The sequence below is a fragment of the Channa argus genome, chromosome 3, assembly GCF_033026475.1.
Source record: "Channa argus isolate prfri chromosome 3, Channa argus male v1.0, whole genome shotgun sequence".
NCBI classification, from domain to species: Eukaryota; Metazoa; Chordata; class Actinopteri; order Anabantiformes; family Channidae; genus Channa; species Channa argus.
Genome location: NC_090199.1, coordinates 21,532,320 through 21,556,278, shown reverse-complemented (window position 1 = coordinate 21,556,278; position 23,959 = coordinate 21,532,320). Strand labels below are relative to the sequence as shown.

The 23,959-nt window shown below is 39.9% G+C and overlaps 1 pseudogene; it reads left to right on the top strand.

Moving 5' to 3' along the window:
• Positions 1–5,594: 5,594 nt before the first annotated feature.
• On the top strand, positions 5,595–17,771 carry LOC137123701 (complement C3-like; annotated as a pseudogene).
• The last annotated feature ends 6,188 nt before the right edge of the window (positions 17,772–23,959 follow it).

The following is a 23,959-nucleotide window of genomic DNA, read 5'->3' as shown; positions in this document are numbered from 1 at the left end:
TATGAGCACCCCAGACTTTTTTTTAAATCCTACTCACTTTCAGATGCTCCATGATAAAACAGTGCAGCAGCACTTAGTGTGCACATTTTCTAGTTTATTAACAGATGCTTCTGTACCACACATGCAGTTTTATCTATATGAAATTGGGCTTTTTACAGCCTGACAAAAAAAAAAAAAAAGCATGTTTTTTAAATTATATAGATAGATATATAACAACACAGCACAGTAAAAACAGTCTAACCTCTGTACAAATACAAAATATAACTGCAGCTCATGTTCCTTATGTAGGAGAATAAAGGGAGGGGCTTGTTAAGATAAGGGAATCAAAACAGTGAGCAAACAGTTTTCCTCTTTTCATGCAGTGAAACTGAGTTTATCTGAGAGCATACACAGTATGATCAGTCTGGTTTTGGTCACTGGTGCAGCACAAAGGGTTCAGTGAGTCTGACAATTTTGTTGCTCAACACAAACATGGATTATTAGGTGCAGCAGCGCCACTACATCAGAAAATGGCACAAATCAATCCGGAGGTTTACACAGTGACAGGGAAGTTAAAGTATGTGAGGCCACTTTCGTCAGATGAGGCGTTCCTCTTTGGGTATTGGCAGAGGCAGGCCAGGTTTTTCAGATCCTGCTGCTCCTGTCTGTTTCCTCTCCTCTGCGCTGGGCCTGTATGTTCCCTCCATCCTTCTTTTCTTCCTGATGACACACAGCAGCACTAGTAGAGTCAAGCTGAGCAGGGAGAACAAGGTGGAGACGAATCCCGACACCGTGCGTGGGATTAGCATCTGCATCATCATAGTGACCGACTCCTGGTGAGGGAAATCACAAACAGGTCAGAAGAGTAGGTGAATTTTGAGTCAATACACAGCAGCTCAACTGAACTGAAAATCACCACACCTTTAATTATATGAAATCATTTAAAGATTGTAATATTTAAACTTTGATTACTATTAAAATAATATTTTTTTCCCAAGGAAGTGCTCCATGAAATCATACATTCATAACATAAACTGATACAAAAGTCTCCTGGCCTAATGCTAAATATAGGAAAAGGTTATATTATATGTCAGTTTTTCATATGAACTCACCTCTTTGAGGAAAACACTGTTTTAGTCAGATCAGTGAGGCCCGTAGTCTTACATCCGGATCGACATCAGTTAAATACAGGAAGGCATCTTGGGGGAAAACCAAAACCAACCAACCAACCAACCACATTATTTAATGAATTGGCCTCACTGCTGTCCAAGATTTATGAACAATGGACTGATTAATCAGCTTTAAATATCAGCTGAGGATAATTTGGTTCTATTAAATATAAGAACATAGCAATGTTTATAAACTTCATTTATTTAAACCCCACAGCTACAATGTTTAAGAGGAGAAATTATGTCAATGCCAGGACTTAAGACCTGAAGCCCAGATAAGTTGCAGTCAAACTGCACTCTAATCCTCCTCAGGAGAAAAGTGCTATAAACTGCTCTGATTTGCTAATTATTTTAAAAAGATATGTTCGATTGAATGTGATAGTCAATAAAATATTGGTTCTAAAAATCTCAAAAAAGCTAAAGCAATTAAAATTCCCAAGGTGCAAGTTGTGACTACAGAACCGTCACAATCCAGTTGACTGAACAATCACTGTAGCTTTATCTTCATGCATAGTAGATGGATTTGATCTGAAATGAACTGCAGATTAAGTGATTCATGGGAAATGTACAGAATGTTTTGATCAATACAAACACTTTATACTGCAGCAAATATTTGTTTCTCAGACATGAGAATTTGTTGGAGCTTTTCTTTGCTTCTACGAATTTTCAAAACATTGTATACATAAAACACTGACTGAACATTAAAAGGTTCCGGGAAAAAAAATAAGAATAAAACAATTTCATGTCAGAGCACGTTAGGTTAAGAACGCAGTAAAATCTTTTACTCGGCACAAATGCTACATTGTTTGTTTTGAGTTGTGTTGTTACATTGAGCACACTACAAATACACCCCCCACCTCATTAAACCTACTGAGCCAACACAGACACACCTACCCAAGTTTTCTACCGCTACAGGCGATTTTTCGTCTGTGCGCGGCGGAATGTTACAGATCCTGCTCCACCTGTCGAACCGGTGCCCGCTGCTGCGGAATGACAGGTGAGTTCACAGTTGTAGACCGGAAGGAGCTTCTGTTGCGTTTCTGAGCCACGCAGTCACTAACCAGCGGTTTCGTTTAGAAGCTTAACTTGTATTCCTCTCTCGTAGTAATGCTTTTTTTGTTTGTTTGTTTTAAAGGGAAAAAAACAACAATGAATTAGGCGCGAGTCACCTGCCTACCTGTTACTGAGCGTGCGCCGTTCACTCCTGCTTCAAGAAGATCTTCGGGGAAAAACACAAAAGTCGTAATCCAGCAGTTTGGGTTCGATGTGTCGCGGTATCGCTCACGTAGTTTTCTCACGTTTACCTGTCTGTCCATATGTAAAGATGCATGATCACGTGTCCCATCAACACCAATCAGAACCTCCCTCTCTCTCTCTCTCTCTCCCTGTCTCTCACTCTCTCTCTCTCTCTCTCCCTGTCTCTCACTCTCTCTCTCTCTCTCTCCCTGTCTCTCTCTCTCTCGCTCTCTCACAGAACAGGGAGGATAAGGATTTTGGATTGATTGTGTTCACCTTGACAAATACAATTCATCAATCAACCAGATATCACGAAGGCTTAGGATTAATAATTAGAGAGAAAAGGCCTTGTGCCAGTTTATAGGGCCGTTGTTTGTCATGATGCTGGTATGTCTGTTGTGACCTACTTTCATTATTACTGATCAGACTATCTTTGCTCACATACGGCTCCTCGCCAGGAGCTTTATCTGAGGTTAAAAAAAAACATGAGTCAAGATATGAAACCAAAACTTTTCAATGAGTTACACTGAGACCCCCCCGACCACCACCACCACCCCTTCTGAGTGGAGAGTATAACAATGTATCTTTGAAGCAAAACTATTAGAGCACAGAGAAGGTAAGAAATCAGAGACTGCTGTATTATATAAATAAAACAATCAAGATCCATTTAAAGATGTGTATACTGCAGGTTTAAGTTAAAGTTAGGCAAATAATATATGACAAGTAATGAATTTACTAACATTTTTGTTTATACACCCACAACTTTTTAATTGGGTCAAATATAATAGACAGTTTGCTGTTCACCTGTTCAATGTGCATAGACAGTACACAGACTGAAGTAGGGAAACATGGGACATTACCTGTTAACCATCAAAATGTAAAGTCGCTGTTTTGAACTTTGTCTATTCAAGGCTCAATGAAGCTGTTACAGCCTCTAAATGTGTTGCATGTTTTGAGTTTCTAAAAATGAGTTGTGATTCAGCTTTGAGGCCACAAGAGGGCAGAGCACTCCAACAAGCGTATTAAACAATGAGTTACATTACAGGATCTCCAAAAATATCAAGCCAGTGTGTGTGTGCGTTTGACCGGTGGTTTAAAGGAAAAGGAACTTTGCTAATATGAAACAGGCCATATTTTGATGTTTCTCCTAAGTTACCACAAGAGGAATCTGGGAGTAGATTGCTCTGGGTTAGAAGATAAGGATGATAGAATGGTCAAAGCGAAAGTTGATTAAAATAAGTCTCTGTCTGCCTGGTACGTGCGGTACAGTAATTAGCCTGACTGCCTGGAAGATGGTTTTTCCCCAAAACATGTTTGAGGTTTAACAGTCTCCCATACACTCAGCATCATGTGAAATTCAGGACAGGGAAATGTGGTTTGAAATGCTTTAATATATTTTATTTTGAAGTTACTTTGAGACTTTGGGACTGATGGTAGATTGAAGGAGAAGACTTGTCTAATACATCATTAAATTTGGAAAAGGTGACCAGCTGGACCAGGAAGAGAGCTGTAGGTGTGACAACGTTTCAGGTCCACAGCAAAAGAGACAAAAGATACAATAGTTTGTTTGTTTTTTAAGTAAGTTTGTTTGCCTTCGTGGCTGACTAAAGTAGTTTTATATAATTTGTTACAAATACGGTTAAAAGTCCAGCCTTAGCAGATCCGGCTTAAGACTTTTTTTTGTTTGTTTTTGTTTTTCACAAAGCCAGGAGAGGTGCAAAGAAGCTGGACAGCTGGTAAAAACCAGCCCATCGTGGTTCAACATTGACCACACAAAATAAGGTGGGCAGAGCCTTTTTCCCTAAAATCTGCATTGTTGACTCTGACAGCAGAGGATGTCCACCCAGGTGGCAGCAGTAAATATACTTTTATATGCAGTAAACATGATTTTATCAAACAATCCCACAGATAATTTACTATTCAGACATGACGGCTGCTTTCAGTGTTAATATGACTCGAGAGTATGTGCATTTCACTGTTTTTCTTTTCAAAGCGTCTCCCCGTAAAAAAAGATTAGGCTTATATGCAGTGTTGTATCACTGTTTTATGTGATCTCATCAATCTAACGGTGCTCAGTTTAAATCATATTTAAATCATATTTAATCATTTTTAATTCCTAAGTAAAAACTGGTTTTACCCAGGAATAACTCTTTTCTGTCTCTTCCTTTCAGCTGTTCCCTTTCAGGGGTCACCACAGTGAATCATGTGCCTCCATCTAACCGTGTCCTCTGCATCCTCTTCTCTCACACCAACTAACTTCATGTCCTCTCTCACTACATCCATAAATCTCCTCTTTGGTCTTCCTCTAGACCTCCTGCCTGGCAGCTCCATCCTCAGCATCCTTCTACTGACATATTCACAGTCTCTACTCTGAACATGTCCAAACCTCCTCAATCTGGCCTCTCTGACTTTATCTTCAACACAGGGAGATAAAGTCGGAAGATATGGATGATAGAATGGTGAAAGTGAAAGCTGATTAAAATAAGAATCTGTTTTTGTACGGTACGTGGTGGTACAACGATAAGCCTGATTGCCTGCCAGAGGATTTTCACCAAAACATGGTAACACACTGTAAAGCATCACATTCAAATTTACAGAACTTAACTCAAATCATGTAAAGCATGTATCTCCTTTAGCGGAGTCATAGGTGTCTTTATGGCCTCCCTCACTAGTCTCCTTCTTGCACAGTCTTGTTTTGAAGGATGACCTACTCTAGGAAGATTTATTCATGGTGCCATGTTCCTTCCTTTTCTTAATGATGAATTTACCTGTAGTTTGAGAGATTTTAAATCACTAGAAACTGTTCTTGTAAACACCCCATGTTCTTTTTTCTTCATGCTGTATATTTGGGCCTGAATACTGATTCACCACTAACTGGACCTTCCAGATAAATGTGTTTTAACACTCTAACTAACTCTAACTAAGTGTTTTAGTTGAATCTGAGCTAGAACAAAACAACAGAAAAGAAAATGAAATATTATTAAATGCCAGAAATGTGCAATTATTATTTTTCTGTTGTTCAGCAGTCTTTTGATCTGTAAGTTCCGAAATCAGTCAGAGTGGAGATAATGTTTAGCCAAATGATCAGTTTCTCAACAGCTGCTGGGAAATCCTCTGTGTAGGTATCTCTGAGTTAGCACATGTGTACTTTGGAGCTTTGGGAGGGGGATGGAGGAGACAGTGATGAAAAGGAGTGGAAGTGCAGGAGGAGGGGGGTGAGAGGATAAAAAGAACAGAGCTGCAGAGAAATAGTCTACTTTGAAAGTGGGACAGGATCTGTTAGGAAGATGAAAAGGACTCAGCTGTGGCTGCTGGCCTCTCTGGCCTGTGCGTCTTTGACTTCTTTGACTGATGGAGCCCCACTGTGAGTAGACATGAAGGATCTACACATCATCACTAAGCTTGAATAATGTACAAACTGTGATCGAAAATATGCATTTTGTTTGTTTGTATAGCTTCCAGATGTTTGAATAGCAATATTGTAACTGTATTTTGTCAAAAAGAAGGTCTGGGGTCATTTGCCTTTAATCAATTAAAGCTAATCAGTAAACTTGATAGTTTAATTCAATTATATTTCGTCTTCCTCTTACATAAAAAAGCATTGTAGTTCAAGTAATGTGATCTTTGAAAATGATGCCAGTGAACTGGCCTAAATTTTGTTTTGAGCTTGCACAATGATGCAGTTGACCGGAGACAGCAAATAGAAAAGAGAGCCGCCCTGATGAAATGTTGTATTGATTCAGTGCAGGATCATGGTCAAAATAAAAAATAGATCACTAATTCTGCAGAGGATCATCCCCTGTTCAAATATGTTTTTTATAAGCTACTTGTAAGGCTAGAACCATTAAAGTCACAAAATTATTAAGGCATGAGGGTGAGGGGGGTGGGGTAGGGTGGAAAAACTGGAATTTCATGGGGCAACTGTGGTGCAGGAAGGTAAAGCGGTCATCCACCAATCCTGCAGTTGTTGGTTTAATCCCGGCTCCTCCTCTCACATGTTGAAGTGTCCTTGAGCAAGACACTGAACCCCAACTTAGTTGCTCCCGGTGAGTGTTGGCCAGCTGCATAGCAGCTCCCCCATCGGTGTGTGAATGCTAATGGATTGGGACCATTTGTAAAAATATTTAGATGAAAAAAGTCTTTAGCCCGCATCAAGGTCATGACCTGCCAAATAACAATAAAAAAAGAACACATTTGCCAATTAGACATTATATATCCCTAAAAGGACATGCACAGTTACTACAGCAGCCTACAATCATCTCCATCTTTTCCTGCTCTGCAGGCAGGTGATGTCTGCCCCCAACTTGTTGCGAGTAGGAACGCCAGAAAAAATCTTTGTGGAATGTCAAGACTGTCCTGTGGGAGAATTCACAGTAGATATCAGTGTGATGAACCATCCAACCAAAAGCACAAAGCTGGCATCCACAACTGTGACTCTTAACACTGCAAACAGCTTTCAACAGCTCGGAGAAATAAAGGTAACTGGAGATACATGATACTGCTGCTTATTCTAATTTCTATTCTATTTTCTATCATGACTTTAAACCTGAGATCTGGTATCTAGAAAGCTTGTAGCACTGTGTAATCCTGTCCTGCTCCTCACACACTCACACACTTTTATCTCATTATGTTTGTTTCAGATCCCTACAGGGCTTTTTAGTAGTGATCCCAGTGTGAAGCAATACGTCTACTTGCAAGCTAAATTCCCTGACCGAATGCTGGAAAAAGTCGTCTTAGTGTCCTTCCCGTCTGGGTACATCTTCATACAGACCGATAAGACCCTGTACACCCCCAGCACTAAACGTGAGTTCAATCATAGATCAGTGCTGAAACACATCTATCTCTGTAAGAATCTCTCTACATAAGAGCAGGAAGATATATTATGCTTTATATCAGTCTCAGTTAGATATGTTTTTTTTAAATGTACTGTAAAATACACCCTTCATTTTACATATGTGAAATATCAGCGAGAATGAAAGGTGAGACCAGCAATGTTTTTCAGCTTAGAGACAGTGGCATAGAAGAAAAGACATGAGGCAGAGCTGGAGGTAGCAGAGCTTAAGATGTTGAGGTTTTCTTTGGGAGTGACGAGGATGGACAGGATCAGGAATGAGGACATCAGAGGGACAGCTCATGTTAGATATGTTTGAGATAAAGTCAGAGACGCCAGATTGAGGTGGTTTGGACATGTTCAGAAGAGAAACTGTGAATATATCAGTAGAAGGATGCTGAGGTTGGAGCTGCCAGGCAGGAAGTCTAGAGGAAGACCAAAGAGGAGATTTATAGATGTTGTGAGGGAGGACATGAAGTTAGTTGGTGTGAAAGAAGAGGATGCAGAGGACAGGGTTAGATGGAGGCACATAATTCGTTGTGGCGACCCCTGAAAGGGGACATCCGAAAGGAAAAGAAGAAGATTTTACATATGTGAAATAGTAAATTTAAAACATAATTTATTTAAAATATTTATTATTTTATTTAAAATAAATAGATTCACTCTATCAGTTCATTACAGAATGTTTGCAGTGACGCCCAGCATGGAGCCTGTAGAGAGGGATGAGGAGACTGATGCTTCTATAGCCATTGAGATTGTGGTATGGAATTATATCTTTGACAAGCACAGCATTGAATGTAATGCTTCAATCAGTTCTCGCCACTCAACATTAAATTATTTTCTTAATTTTACCCCATTTTCATACATCATTCTAAGTTTTAAGTTAATTTGTTAATTGGAAAATCTTACTGTTAATGTTTCTTCAATGTTGTTTATTTTCAGACACCTGAAGGCATCATTTTACCACAAGATCCAGTCTCTTTGAAATCAGGAATCTACTCTGGAGATTACCAACTTGGTGAAATTATCAGGTGAATAATTTACGTGTCTATATGTTCTGATTTCATTTTTATTACATTTAAATTTTACCAATGTGGATAACAGGTAAACTGTAACGTTCAGTTACTTTCAATGTTAAATTCAATTAAAGTGTTAAATTCAGCAACATGTAAATTATATATTTCAAGTACAGGATATAGTTCTATCGGGATCTATCAATCTTCTCATATATTTTAATGACAAAAAGCAATCAATTATTAGTCAAACTGTACTGATTTATTATAAATCCAACAACAAAATATTAATTGCACTTGGACGGACAGATAAAGCATAGATCACTTAATCCACAACGACTATCAGTTACTGAAACAGGCAACGTTTTTTCCCCGAATCTTCAGTATTACTGTGGTTGCAGGGCAATATATGAGTCAAATTGTTTTCTTCAAGATTGACACTGACTGTGTGTGTGTGTGTGTGTGTGTGTGTGTGTGTGTGTGTGTGTGTGTGTGTGTGTAGTCCTGGACTTTGGAAAGTAGTGGCCAAGTTCCATAGCAATCCACAGCAGAGCTACTTTGCAGAGTTTGAGGTCAAAGAATATGGTGAGGCTGTTTTTACCTGAAAAGTTCTAACTGTGAAACATATATAATATAACATATATATTCACTTTATTTTTATTTGAATTTGGACACACAAAGAAATGTATTTATTTTACAGTGCTGCCCAGTTTTGAGGTTAAGCTGATACCTGTGAGCCCCTTCTACTACATCGACAGTCCAGATCTCACCGTCAACTTTAAAGCTACGTATGTGGATGTTTTTCTTTAGCATTTGGCTTCAGAGACCACGGTAACTGGTAATTGAAGAGAAAGTGAAGGGTGGTGTTCACTTCCAGTCTGCTTGCATTTTGTTCTATTCCTGTGCTTTTAGGTATCTGTTTGGTGAAGAGGTTGATGGGACAGCCTATGTAGTATTTGGTGTTCTACATGAAGGTCAAAAAAGGGGCCTTCCCAGCTCTATTCAAAGAGTGCAGGTGAGCACAAATTTACATATTTGCTTTGCTTCTTGATTGACTATTCTGTATTATTGCTTTACAGTTTTCCAGAGATGTTTGGAATTTCCCCTTTCTCCTACTGCCATTTCAATTACAAAGTTAACATTCTTAATGTTCAGAATGAAGCCAAGCTGACATAACAATCTTCCAGCTGTCTATGTTCAATGCACTTCTGTTTAATGTCACAATAGGTCACGAAAGGTAACGGAGTGGTCACACTGAAGAGAGAACACATCACAAACACCTTTCCAAACATCCTCGAGCTGGTGGGAAGTTGTATATATGTAGCTGCAAGTGTGCTTAGAGAGAGTGGTAAGAAGTACTGTGTGTGGCTGTTTAGTAATAATACCAATACTTGTACAGTGTTCATTAGGTATTCAGCAAAATGATTAGCTAGCAACTATAAATGTTGTCTGAATTTTACAGAACTAAAAAAATGCATGTTTGTGCTTCTGCCTAACCTCACAGGTAGTGAAATGGTAGAAGCAGAGTTGAGAAATATGCCGATTGTCACATCACCCTACACCATCCACTTCAAGAAAACACCTAAATATTTCAAACCAGGAATGTCCTTTGATGTTGCGGTAAATTACTTTTTAAAGTCAACATAATTATATGCCGTAGCATGGCTTTATTTCTGTTGTTTTAGTGAATCCTCCAAATGTAACCTTTTATTTTGAAAAACCTTACCTAAGTGCAATGCTTTGATCTGTTGTAGATTTTCCTTCAGAGGAAGTGGCAATTTGTCCACTAACAATTTGAGTCACAGAATTATGTTTCTTTGGTGGCAGGTTGAAGTTTTGAATCCTGATGAAACTCCGGCACAAGCTGTTGCAGTTGTGGTGAATCCAGGTGGTGTGCGGGGCTTCACTGCAGCCAATGGCATGGCAAGGCTTACCATCAATACAGTGGCAAGGGATCCAACATTGATAATCACTGTAAGTATCCAAAATGTGTTTGAAATGTTTTTGTAGAACGTTTGACAAGGGGAAAGTAAAACCTACATTACTGCAGTAGTGAACTTACTCACTCTTAGTTCACCTTACTCTTCAGGAGGTTTTCAGCTTCATTTAGGTCGTTTGTTCGGTTCTACTGTTCACTCCCCAAAGAAAGTATGTGACTTTGTAATGTACCCAAGTTACTTTTAACTAAGACGCAAGATGTCTGCAAACATAGGATAACTCAAATAATGGAGCTTTAAGTAGGACAAATAAAAGGTGAAAAGCTAAGGCAAAAAGCCAGGGCCATGTTTAAAGTGCGCTTACATCAAGAAATACAGTAACTCACTTTTAAAATAGATTAAAATAGATGATTTTTTTAATAAAGCTAATATTTAATCAACATTCAGCTAGTACCATTCCTAATTTTCATTATTTTACTACTTCTGATGATAAAAGAGCATTTGCACTAGCTGAATGTACATTATACATCTACTGGTTTGTAATATTCTGTTTGGGTTAACTTGCACTCCCTTTAATACCATTTTGGTGGAAGGGGATGCAAACATTTGCACCCTAATTGTTACAGACATGAAATCAAAAATATGTCTGCTGGGCGACTGTGGCAGTAGTGCGGTCGTCCACCAATCTCGCAGTTGTTGGTTCGATCCCCGGCTCCTCCTCTCACATGTCAGTGTCCTTGAGCAAGACACTGAACCCCAACTTAATTGCTCCCAATAAGTGTTGGCCAGCTGTATAGCAGCTCCCCCATCAGTGTGAGTGTGAATGGGTGAATAATAAGCAGTGTAAAGCACTTTGAGTGCCAATTGGTAGAAAAGCGCTATATAAGTGCAGATCATTTGTATGCCAAGTCAAAATCTCTGTGTTTAGCAATGATGCCCAGTTATTTTTTGTGCAGTTAAGATACTGTCTGAAATCCTAAATTTATATGTTTTAGGTATTGCGTTACCAAGAGTTTCAATAGCTAGGCTAAGCTATACCAGGTAGGGATACAATAGAATATGCCTAAAACATTTTGCGTATATCTCTTTAATCACTGTGTGTATATGCTTATCTCTGTGTGTCTCCAAATTTAGGCAAAGACCGATGACCCTATTCTCTTACCTGAAAGACAAGCATCAGCCACCATGACAGCTCACCCATACAGTAGTGCCAGCAACAACTACATCCACATAGGTAAAGAAAGTCCTAAAACAACATCACATGGTGGACAAGGTGGTGCTGCTGCTGGTGCTGGCAGTGACAAAATAGATGCCATGCACTATAGTACTGTCCATCTGACACTGTCATTTTTGCAGGTGTGGATACAGCAGAGCTTCAGTTAGGAGACAACCTTAAAATTAACCTCAATCTAAACAGGCAGCCAAATCAAGAAAATGATATCACATACCTGGTGAGAGATGTTTTGCACCTGTGCATAAGTGGAACTATACTGTCAACACTCATTTTGGATAAAAACTGATGTGTAAATCTGTGTCCCTAGATCCTGAGCAGAGGTCAGATCATAAAACATGACCGTTACAGGACACGAGGTCAAGTACTAATAGCCCTGATAGTTCCCGTCACCAAAGACATGCTGCCATCTTTCCGCATTGTTGCCTACTACCATCCAACTGATAACGAAGTTGTATCAGACTCTGTTTGGGTGGATGTCAAGGACTCCTGCATGGGCTCGGTGAGACCTGCCATGCTAATTTAGCAAAGTTAATATGTAACTGATCACATGAACAAACAAGGCAAAATAAGTAATAAAGTTATTTATTTCTTTCTCAGACATATCTTTATGTGCTGTTTGAAACTAGCTTAATTCAAAGCATGTCTCATCCATTGCCCTTCATTTCAAATTTAGCTCAGGTTGGAATCATCAAGACCCGCTCCATCCTACGAGCCTCGCAGGATGTTTGGTCTGAAGGTGACTGGAGATCCAGGGGCCATAGTAAAATAGTATGACTGGTGGCAGTAGACAAAGGCGTCTACGTCTTAAACAACAAGCACCGGCTGACACAGAAAAAGGCAACTTCTTGATTCTATCTCTGTCTCTGAAAATATTTGCCATTTGTTCACTTATTAAGTATTTTTAAAGTACAGAATAATGAGGTCTAAAATTTCATAAATGGCTTTCAGATTTGTTAACCTGTAGTTTCATCTAACACCCAGTATAGATTTGTCCACAATGCTTTGCAGTTTATACATAGTGTAAGTTTACCATGCACACTATAATCGCGTATTTCTTTGTGCTCAGATCTGGGACACTGTAAAAAAGTATGACACTGGCTGCACACCAGGTGGAGGAAGGAACAGTATGAGCGTATTCTATGATGCTGGGTTGGTGTTTGAGTCCAGCACTGCCTCTGGGACTCCCTACAGACAAGGTAATGCTCCTAATAATCCTAATTTAAATATTAAGGTCAAGATTCAGCTTTGAATCATAATTTGTCCAACAAACAAAATGCTTCTTTTCTGAAAAAAACACACTACATTATTTTTGAATTGTCATGTATCTGAAACTATGGACATATTTTACCCCGGCAGATTTCATGCTACATACTGTACCACTAAAAGGATAAAAGGTACATTTGGATTTCTTTGAACTGTTGTGACATTTCAACGTTGGCTTCAACAGTCAAACATGTTGCCACATGATCTTATCTTGGTGCCATCTGATCGATCAAACATATTTTTTAAAAATGCCAGTGAAGCTTAAATATGGTTTTATGTTACTGCCAATAAAGCAAGTGTGCATTTAAACACTTCTCCTGTTCTTATCATGTTGATGTTGCTGTGTGGGTCTAGACGCCTGTTAAAGATCTAGGCTGTGTTGCAATTCCAGAGTTGAAATGTCCGGCTCCCAGCAGGAGGAAACGAGCTTCCACTATAATGGATGTCACAACCAGCTTAGGTAAGAACCAAAGTTCTAAACTATCCAATAACCAGTCATATCAGGATAATTTCTTTGGACATCTTATGCCTCTAACTCTCATTGTTTAGATGGTAAATAGGATGGTAACAGAAAGACTTTATACTTTTACTTTATAGTATACTGTATTCAATAGGTTAACAAGTGATTAGACAAGGATGAGTATAAATTATTTTTCTATTTTAAAATGCTTTATTCACTGTGCAGTCCATCCTTCTTGCTGATCTCCATACCTCTTCATGTCAGTCTTAACCTTCTGTTTACCAGTAAGTCAATATAAAGACCAGCTACAACGTGACTGTTGTTTGGATGGCATGAGGGAAATCCTGTTTCATACACATGTGAGAGGCGAAGCGAGTATATCGTGGACGGTCCTACTTGTGTTCAGGCTTTTCTGCAATGTTGTAAGGAGATGGGAAGTCTGCGAGGTGAGAAGAAGGAGGACAACCTCAAACTGTCTCAAAGTAAGAGACAGGGAACATGGGGCATAGACATTATTATTCTTTATCCATGGTCATACTGATGCTTACATATATATCAGTACAATCTTCACCTTAATAACACTTTAGGTGAGGAAGATGACAACAGTTACATGGACAGCAATGAAATAGTTTCTCGCACTAAGTTCCCTGAAAGTTGGCTGTGGACTGATTTAACACTGCCTCCTTGCCCTAAACCAAACTGGTGAGGCAGCAGCAACATACATATAAACAATACACAAATAACTTAATTCACTATGATAATATGAAGAGTTTAAAGCTACTGCACATTTTACCTTCTGTGTGTAAAATCTTTTCTTTGTTTCAGCGCCACCACATCATCTGTAAAAAATGTTCTTTTGCAAGACTCAATCACCACCTGGCAGTTCACTGGCATCAGTCTGTCAAGAACTCATGGTGAGGATTCAGTGTTTAACATCTATGTTGTGTTTGTGTTTTAGTTGTCTCTCTATGACCTGAAGTGTGGACCATCCCTTACACCTTTTTTTCTGTTTTATCAGGAATCTGTGTTGGCGAACCTTTAGAGGTTATAGTCCGCAAAGAGTTCTTCATTGATCTCCGATTGCCCTATTCTGCTGTCCGTGGAGAGCAGCTAGAAGTTAAAGCAATCCTCCACAACTACAGCCCTGATCCAATCACTGTAAGTCTGATACTCTGCTCTGTTTTTTTTTGATAACCAATCCTAAGTAGACAGATTTACAGCATGTGGACAAAGCGAGAATGAATAAAACAGGGAGGTGTTAATCCAGATTCCAATCCCATACTTACAGTAAATGTTCATGAAATTTAGAAGTGATATCTACAACAGTCTGTTGCGGTCCAAATGATGGAGATTCTTTGGAAATCCTTCAAATACTGGAGGTCAAAAATTAGGTTTGAAAGGATAAAAAAAGTTTAAATTAAATAATATTAAATTCATCAGCTTTACATATTTATAAGATTGAAAGAATTATCTTGCACTGAACTTGCATGTCTTGCTGCAAGTGCTTCAGTGGCATCTTCATGTAAGTGTGGATGTCCTCCATACCAGCATTGGCATATGTTGAATGTTGTCCCACAATCTCAGTGACGCCATCCTTGGAAAGGAGCGACCAGCTGATGTGTGTTTGCAGCACAATCCAGGCTTTACATCCATGTCAAGCTGTGGCTCTAAAAAGGCATTGACATTTAGTCATTTAAATTTAGTAATTTAGCAGACGCTTTTATCCAATGCAACTTACAAGTGAGGTACAAGGCAAGCAAAAATCTAAGTCAAGGAGAAAACATCAAAGCAAAGTCCTATCAGAAAAGTGTTCACAGTTCACGAGATGCAAGTGCGAGAAATAGCAGAAAGGATTTATTTTTTTTAAGAGATTTAAGTGCATAGGAAGATGCGGACCAGTTCTGTTTTCAGCAGTTTTTTGAATATTGGGAGAGAGTCAGCTGAGCGTGCAAAGTTTGGTAGCTCGTTCCACCATCGTGGGATCATTGCGCTCAAAAGTTTTGCTTGGTGTCTTCTTTGCGGTGCTGGGACCACCAGACGTCGTTCGTTGGCAGACCGCAGCGGGCGGGAAGGATTGTAGATTTGAATGAGTGAGTTGAGGTAAGCAGGAGCTGTCGAGTTAACCACCCTGTGAGCAAGAGACAGAGCTTTGAATCTGATGCGAGCAGCTACAGGAAGCCAGTGTAGAGATTCGAAAAGTGGTATGACATGGGTCTTTTTTGGCTGATTAAAAATGAGGTGAGCTGCTGCATTTTGGATAATCAGCAAGGGTGTTATTGTGGATACCGGTAACCCCATCAACAAAGCGTTGCAGTAATCAAGACGAGATGTGACCAGTGCCTGTACAATGAGTTGGGTTGTATACTATGTGATGTAGGGTCTGAGCTTCCTGATGTTGTAGAGAGGAAATCTGGGTAATCAAGGCCTGCTTGAAAGAGGTAGGAAAAGTCCCTGTTTTGAGAGATGTGTTGATGACTTGTGTAATAGCTGGCATTAGTGCGGGTGCAACTGCTTGAAGAAGAGTGGAAAGGATTGGATCCAGAGTGCAGGTGGTAGAGGAGGAGGGTGGATACGTCATCCTCAGTCAGAATTGCAAATGATGAGAGCAATGCAGTGTTGGAAGAAATTAGATGGCATTGAAAATCAACATTCTCAACCACAGAAATGTGTTGTTTGCAGACTGCCACCTCTCACAGAAGTTCAATGAGTCTGAGGCAAATCAGTAACTTAGTACTAGACTGGGACATCCTAGAAGGAAATCTCCATAAGTATAGTGTCAGCTCACAGGGTGGTCTCTCCCATAGGTGGCAGCATTATTACAGTATTTACATGTCTTCTACATGTATTTTTATGTCTTATGTCCTTCTCAACTTGTCTTTTTTTCAAGGTGAGTGTGGAGCTGATTGAGGAGGAGAATATATGCAGTGCAGCTTCCAAGCGTGGAAGATATCTTCAGGAGGTCAGAGTTGGGCCCCAAACTACAAGATCTGTACCATTTGTTATTATTCCTATGAAGGAAGGACAGTTCCGGATTGAGGTCAAAGCAGCTGTTAAAGACTCGTCACTTAATGATGAAATCATGAAGATGCTGTGGGTGGTGGTAAGAAACAAACTCTATGCAGTGGGTTTAGAGCTTTTATTTTTTAAATAGCATTTTAAAATGGTCTTTGTGTTAAAAAGTTGTAGATACACTCTTTATTCTTAGCTTATAAGTTAGGGTTTGCATGCATGTGTTGTAACTTGTAGCCATTTTCCAGTTGTTCAGCTGAGATGTTGTATGCAGAGTAAAACAGGTTAAATGACAAAATACAGTATTATTTGTCCATATTATTTGTCTCGAATGACACATGGACGCATAGTGTGAATTGAAGGTATCTGCAGGATGACATCAGATTGTATCTCTACTTCTACTAAAACTGATACAAATCACTTTTGAAGTGTGATAATTGTGTGACGTGACCACCTTATTGTTTAGGTTCACTTAGGTTCAGGGAACTGATCGTGATCAGGTTAAAATGGCTACTTTGTTCATTTTGGGCACAGACATTGACATTTGCTCAGAAATAGCAAATGGACAGTGAACCCTTGTGGTCCTTATGATAAATCAGTATGGAAAAGTAAACATCTTTATCCAAAAAATACTTTCTGTGCATTTTAAAATGTAAATATAAATAGGAAAAGCCAACATGTGTAACTGTGTATTGTGTTTTCTTACACAGCTGTGTCTGAAAATAATTTAAACTAACCCTAACCCTCTTTGTTGTGTGGTTTTTCTAGCCTGAAGGCGTCCTGGTTAAGACTCCTATCACCATAGTCCTTGACCCTACTAAAAACGGCGTAGGTGAGTTTACCCATTAAATGGGTAGATTGTGAAGTAATCTAGTAATCCATCACTTTTTCCATCACTTGCATTAAATTCCTAATTTATCTCTTTTTCCCTTTAGGTGGTAAACAAGAAGAAACTATCAACAGTGGAATTGCAAAGAAAGATTTGGTTCCAAACACACCAACTAGCACACAGATCTCTGTGACAGGTGAAGCGTCCTGCTGTATTTTATATGAAACAGTATCTGCACAGTTGTTGTAAATTAGAACTGTTTCTACTAAGAAATGGCCTCTTTATCGGTTATGGTGGGGGGCATCTTTATTGTAGTTTAGTTGTTTGGGCATATGGATTTATGACTTTTTGATTTTCTTGTTTGTGCATGCAGGGAGAGAACAATTAGCCCCATTGGTGGAGAACGCCATTAGTGGTAAGTCAATGGGTAGCCTGATCTATCAGCCATCAGGCTGTGGAGAGCAGAACATGATCCACATGACCCTGCCTGTCATTGCAACCACATATTTGGACAAAACCAACCAGTGGGAAACTGTAGGCTTTCAGAAACGTAATGAAGCCCTCCAGCACATCAAAACTGGTAGGTTCACATAGTGAAGTATTTATTGGACCAGATACATAGAATTTTACTGCTGCTCCTCCAGGTGGGATTTCAAAATTTCTGATTTGGCAGAAGTGGTAACAAAAATACGGTGTCACTGACAGATATGCATGCTACTCGTTCACAAATTAAAGGTAGAGGCATTGAGATTAATGTCTCTTTTTCTCTTTTCTGTCTCTTTTTACTAACACAAGAGTTTATCATTAGAAATATTTAGAAATGCAGAAAACATACATAGTCGATTTAAGTTAGGAGCCCAACTTATAGCTATAGAATTTACCTAAACTAGCCCTAGCATGAGAAATCAGTCTCCTCCACCCAGCCCTTAGACAGCCTCTCATGAGTTGAGCATTTCTCCACATTAAGGTTTGGAGCATATTTCAATTAAACAAGTATTTGATTAATTATGTACTGTATACTTACTGCTACTTCACTGTTCATCCAATGGCAAAAGTTTTGTTTTTTCCAGGCCACACCAACCTGCTTGTCTACCGTAAAAAAGATGGGTCTTTTGCTGTATGTGCCGGTTACCAAAGCAGCAGCTGGTGAGACATCTGAATACCCATGAAGTCATACGGAAATGCTTGCACATCCTCCTTCTATGTGAGAAGGGGTGTATGTCATGTACAATTACTGTAAATGAAACTAAACCAAACTACTACTCCTTCTTTTCTCCTCTCCAAGGCTGACCGCCTATGTTGTCAAGGTGTTCTCTATGGCCCGCTCTGTGTTGGCAGTGGAAAACGAACATCTCTGTGAAGCTGTCAGGTTTCTGATTCTCAACGCACAGCAACCTGACGGCATGTTTAAAGAAGTTGGAACAGTATCACATGGAGAGATGATTGTATGTGCATTGATTTAACATCAACTTTTATTTTCATGTTAAAAATATAGCAAATAATTGAGAAATGCCACTGACTTTGACCTTATAATAATAACGTGTGTTTGTGTGTGTGTGCATGCTTGTGTAGGGTGATGTGCGCGGTGTCGATTCAGATGCCTCCATGACAGCCTTTTGCCTCATTGCCATGCACGAGTCATTAACTTCTTGTACTGAATCTGTTAATGTGAGTCCCTCACTTGCATACAACATTTTTTTGCTTTTAATACTTTTGTTCAAGGTATTAAACCTAGTTGGAAAATATTACCCAAAAGCAGATGTCACAGTCATGAGGTGCATGTTTTTTGAATTTATTTTCCACCTGTACACTAATGCCTTCTGATCACGTGCCTTTGGGAAACATAAAATAGTTAAAAGGTTTTACTAACAAATACATCTTAGAATATGCTGTTTGTTAGTTTCTAATCCTTTTGCTATTATGTTTAGAATGTAATGTGAAAGGATGGACCAGTTTACACTGTGTTGATTAAATATAATGGTCATCATCTCATTGTGTGTGTCTTGTATATAGGTTAACTTTTGGGTAATGTAGAAAAATACATGTAGGTAGAAAAATACATGTAGTGCCCTCGAATGAAAGTAGCAGTTTATTAAAGTTTTGAATGGTTAAAATGTTATTGTTATTTATAAAACTAACAGAAAGAAAAAAGCACATGCAAATAAACAAAGGACAAGTAAAAAAAATAAATAAAAGTTGACAACACTGGCAAGAAAAAAAAATACTAAGACAAAACACACTGAATGCAGGATGTACTTCTGAATCAGAAGTGAGAGCAGTACACTAACCCAAAGCTCCTCCTGTCAACTTGCCAAAGTGTCCTTGAGTAAGACACTGAACCCCATGATCCCAGTGAGTGCTGGTGTGTGATTCTGAGTGCGAACAGGGTGAATGAGAAGCAGCGTGAGGCACTCCGGGTACCAGTGAGCTAGAAAAATGCTTTGTGTAGTGCAAAACATTCTTTATTTTATCAGCTCCATCAGGTGCGTTTACTCTGGCTCAGATTTCATTTTATACATTTTCCCATGAAAATACTATTTTTACTTTGGCTTGATAATTATTTCTACTTATTTTCTGAGATTTGTGCATCCACATTACTCTCTATGCCCAGCTAATCAACATTTCAAATTCAGCATAATCAACAGACAATATATTGTTTCATCAACTTGCATTAGTCCAGAGGTGAAACTAAACTCTGACTGAGAGACTCAATAATCGTTATCTACTCAAGTGGTGTGTCTTCTGCCTAAATTGTTTCAAGTCCTTGTGTGTATTATATTGTGTTTAGTTCAAAACAATTGTGTAGAATTACTTATTATTTTTCAGCCATAGTTTTTGAAGAGATCCAAATTTTTATTTTATTCTATACTATTATTATTTGTTTTGTGACTTTAGGTTTCATTTGGTTAATTGATAATGAGGCTTCTTCATTTACTTGGTGTGTCTTCCAATTCATATGTCTGCTTCTGATGCTCTTTTTCAGCTAATTGTTGAAATCCAGAATCCAATTACCTGTGCTTTTAGGTATCTATTTGGAAAGCAGGTGGATGGGTCAGCTTTTGGGGTATTTGGGGTTATACACGAGGTTCAGAAGAAGAGCCTTCCCAGCTCTCTTCAGAGAGTGGTGGTCAGTAACAGTACTTACACGTTTGCTCCATCACAAAATTCTGAAATTGTGCATTGCATCTAAACTTTGTTTTAGTGCTTGGCCTTTTACAGGCAGAGAAAGAAATCCGTAGCCATTTTGTAAACTACTTTCAATGGTCCATTTACTTATTATGTTACTGATTGAGGAAGGTGAAGAATGCAACCGCAAGGGGGCACAAGCCAGTGTCTTCTTGTGCCAGTCCCAAGTCTGGATAAATGCAGAGGGTTGTGGCAGGAAGGGCATCCGACAGAAAACACATACCAAATCAAACATGCGAATCGTGACAATGACTTCCACACCGGATCGGTCGGGGCCCGGGTTAACCACGACCGCCACCGGTGCTGTTGACCTACAGGGTACCGGCGGAAATTGGACTACTGTTGGGGTCGAAAACGAAGAAGGAGAGAAGGAAGGTGGGTCCGTAGGCAGAGAGAGAAGAAGAAAACTAAGAATATAGGACTGACAGTAGGGACTTTGAATGTTGGTACTATGGCAGGGAAGGCTAGAGAGTTGATTGACATGATGCAGAGAAGGAAGGTGGACATACTGTGTTTCCAGGAGACCAGATGGATAGGTAGCAAGGCTAGAAGCTTAGGAGCAGGGTTCAAGTTGTTCTACCATGGGTCAGATAGGAGGAAAAATGGAGTAGGAGTTATCCTGACAGAGGAGACACTCAGGTGGACTACATCTTGTGTAGACGCTGTAATCTGAAAGAGATCAGTGACTGTAAAGTATTGGTAGGGGAGAGTGTAGCCAGACAACACAGGATGGTGGTGTGTAAAATGATGCTGGTGGTGAGGAAGATGAAGAGGACTAAGGCAGAGCAGAGGACGAAGTGGTGGAAGTTGAAAAAGGAAGAATGTCGCGTAGTTTTCAGGGAGGAGCTGAGACAGACTCTGGGTGGTTTGAAGGTGCTTCCAGATGACTGGACCACTACAGCTAATTTGATCAGGGAGACAGGTAGGAGGGTACTCTGTGTGTCATCGGGAAAGAGGAAAGTGGACAAGGAGCCTTGGTGGTGGAACGTGGAAGTTCAAGAGTGTATACAGAGAAAGAAGTTAGCTAAGAAGAAGTGGGACACTGAGAGGACTGAAGAGAGTAGACAGGACTACAGGGAGATGCATCGTAAGGTAAAGGTAGAGGTGGCAAAGGCCAAACAAAGAGCATATGAGGACTTGTATGCTAGGGTGGACACTAAGGAGCGAGAGGTAGATTTGTACAGGTTGGCCGGACAAAGAGATAGAGACGGGAAGGATGTGCAGCAGGTTAGTGTGATTAAAGATAAGGATGGAAATGTATTGACAGGTGCCAGGAGTGTGATGGGAAGATGGAAGGAGAACTTTGAAGAGTTGATGAATGAGGAAAATAAAAGGGAACGAAGAGTAGAAGAGGTGGTGTGGAGCAGGAAGTAGCAAAGATTAGTAAGAGTGAAGTGAGGAGGACATTGAAGAGGATGAAGAGAGGAAAGGCAGTTGGTCCTGATGACATACTTGTAGAGGTATGGAAGTGTCTAGGAGAGGTGGCAGTAGAGTTTCTGACTAGTTTGTTTTACAAGATCTTGGAGAGTGAGAGGATGCTGAGGACTGGAGGAGAAGTGTACTGGTGCCAATTTTTAAGAACAAGGGAGATGTGCAGAGCTGTGGCAACTACAGAGGAATAAAGCTGATGAGCCACACAATGAAGTTGTGGTAAATAGTAGTGGAAGCTAGGCTAAGGGCAGAGGTGAACATTTGTGAGCAGCAATATGGTTTCATGCCTAGAAAGAGTACAACAGATGCAGTATTTGCTTTAAGGATGCTGATGGAGAAGTACAGAGAGGGTCATAGGGAGTTGCAATGTGTCTTCGTAGATTTAGAGAAAGCGTATGACAGGGTGCCATGAGAGGAGCTGTGGTATTGTATGAGGACGTCTGGAGTGGCAGAGAAGTATGTTAGAGTGGTGCAGGACATTTATGAGAGCTGTCAGACCGTGGAGAGTTGTGCTGTAGGTGTGATGGAGGAGTTCAAGGTGGAGGTGGGTCTGCATCAAGGATCAGCTCTGAGCCCCTTCTTGTTTGCTCTGGTGATGGACAGGCTGACAGATGAGGTTAGACAAGAATCTCCATGGACTATGATGTTTGCAGATGACATTGTGATTTGTAGTGAGAGCAGGGAGCAGGTGGAGGAAAATGGTGGAGGTCTGCTCTGGAAAACAGAGGAATGAAGCTTAGCCGCAGTAAGACAGAATACATGTGTGTCAATGAGAGGGACCCAAGTGGAACAGTGAGGTTACAGGGAGCAGAGGTGAAGAAGGTGCAGCACTTTAAGTACTTAGGGTCAACGGTTCAGAGCAACGGAGAGTGTGGAAAAGAGGTGAAGAGACGAGTGCAGGCAGGTTGGAACTGGTGGAGGAAAGTTTCAGGTGTGTCAGTGAGAATGAAAGGAAAGGTGTTCAAGACGGTGGTGAGACAAGCGATGTTGTTCGCCTTAGAGACAGTGGTACTGAAGAAAAGACAGGAGGCAGAGCTGGAGGTAGCAGAGCTTAAGATGTTGAGGTTCTCTTTGGGAGTGACTAGGATGGACATGATCAGGAATGAGGACATCAGAGGGACAGCTCATGTTAGATGGTTTGGAGATAAAGTCAGAGAGGCCAGATTGAGGTGGCCTGAGCATTTTCAGGCCGAATAAGCTGATATGCTTGTTTCTGACATTTGCTGCAAAATACTGAAGGGAAAGTGGGTTTGCCTTCATATTTGTCCCAGAACAACTCAGTTCAGCATGGAAATATCATAACTATTCAGCTAATCACAATTTGTTGTAAGATAATATGCTAATTGAAGCTCAAAATGTCCGCCCTGCCGGCCCCTTAGACTCGACAGGGTGGACATACATATGACAAGGTGGACATAGCATTTATTTGTAATTAATATTGTAATTTATAGAAATGTTATATTACATTTTATAGAAAACATCTGCTGTAGATAATATTTTGTAATTTAAAAAACACATTTTGTAAAATCATTGCTGTTCTCAGGACATGGCTCTGAGTGCGGCAGAAAGTGCACAGCAATACAGAAAACGCCGGGATGCAAACCCTGAAAAAGAGAGGCATACCTTAAGAAAGAAAGGGAGAGATGGAGGAAAGATAGAGATACAGGGAAGAAGAAAGCTATTAATGACCTCACAGAGAGAGAAAAACGTTTACAAAGGAAATGTGGAAGGAGGCAAAGAAAGCTGCCAAAGCTAAAGCCAGGACAATAGTGGAGTTGCAAACTCCTCCTCCAACTCCAAAGCCACTGGAGCTGGACACCACAGCTAGGTCCCTCAAGGCAACGCCTTTAAGGAGAAAGTATTCGAGAAAGAAGAAAGAAGAAAATTATGAAAGAATTGAAAGAGTTGAAAGAAAAACTAGCAAAGGAGAAGAGAAAAGGAAAAAAATAAAAAGAGTTACCAGAGGATGAAGACAAAGGAACCATCAGTGTTTCCTCACTCAAAGGTCAGGGAATTGGTAAGAGGCCAAAAAGTTAGGTCATCCATTAAGAGAGCCCTGCTATTTCACACCAGCCTGTTTGAGAACATCAGGCAAAAATACAGAAATGCAAAAACTGAGAGAAAAAGATAACCAATTAAGATAACCAGGGTGACCTCTGGAAGTATTTTAAAAAAGTACAAACTCCAGAAGTACACACAAATGGCATGTGGCTACTCCAAAAAAAGAAATGCAACCTTCAGTGTGGATCTTTGTGCAACCCTGAAGAGAAAAGAAAGTGGTGCAGTGCTGGAGATTAAAAGGAAAGTAAGGTCTTTTTATATCCGTGATGAAGTCAGCCGTATGACACCGGGCTGCAAACAAACAATCACACGACAAAAGAA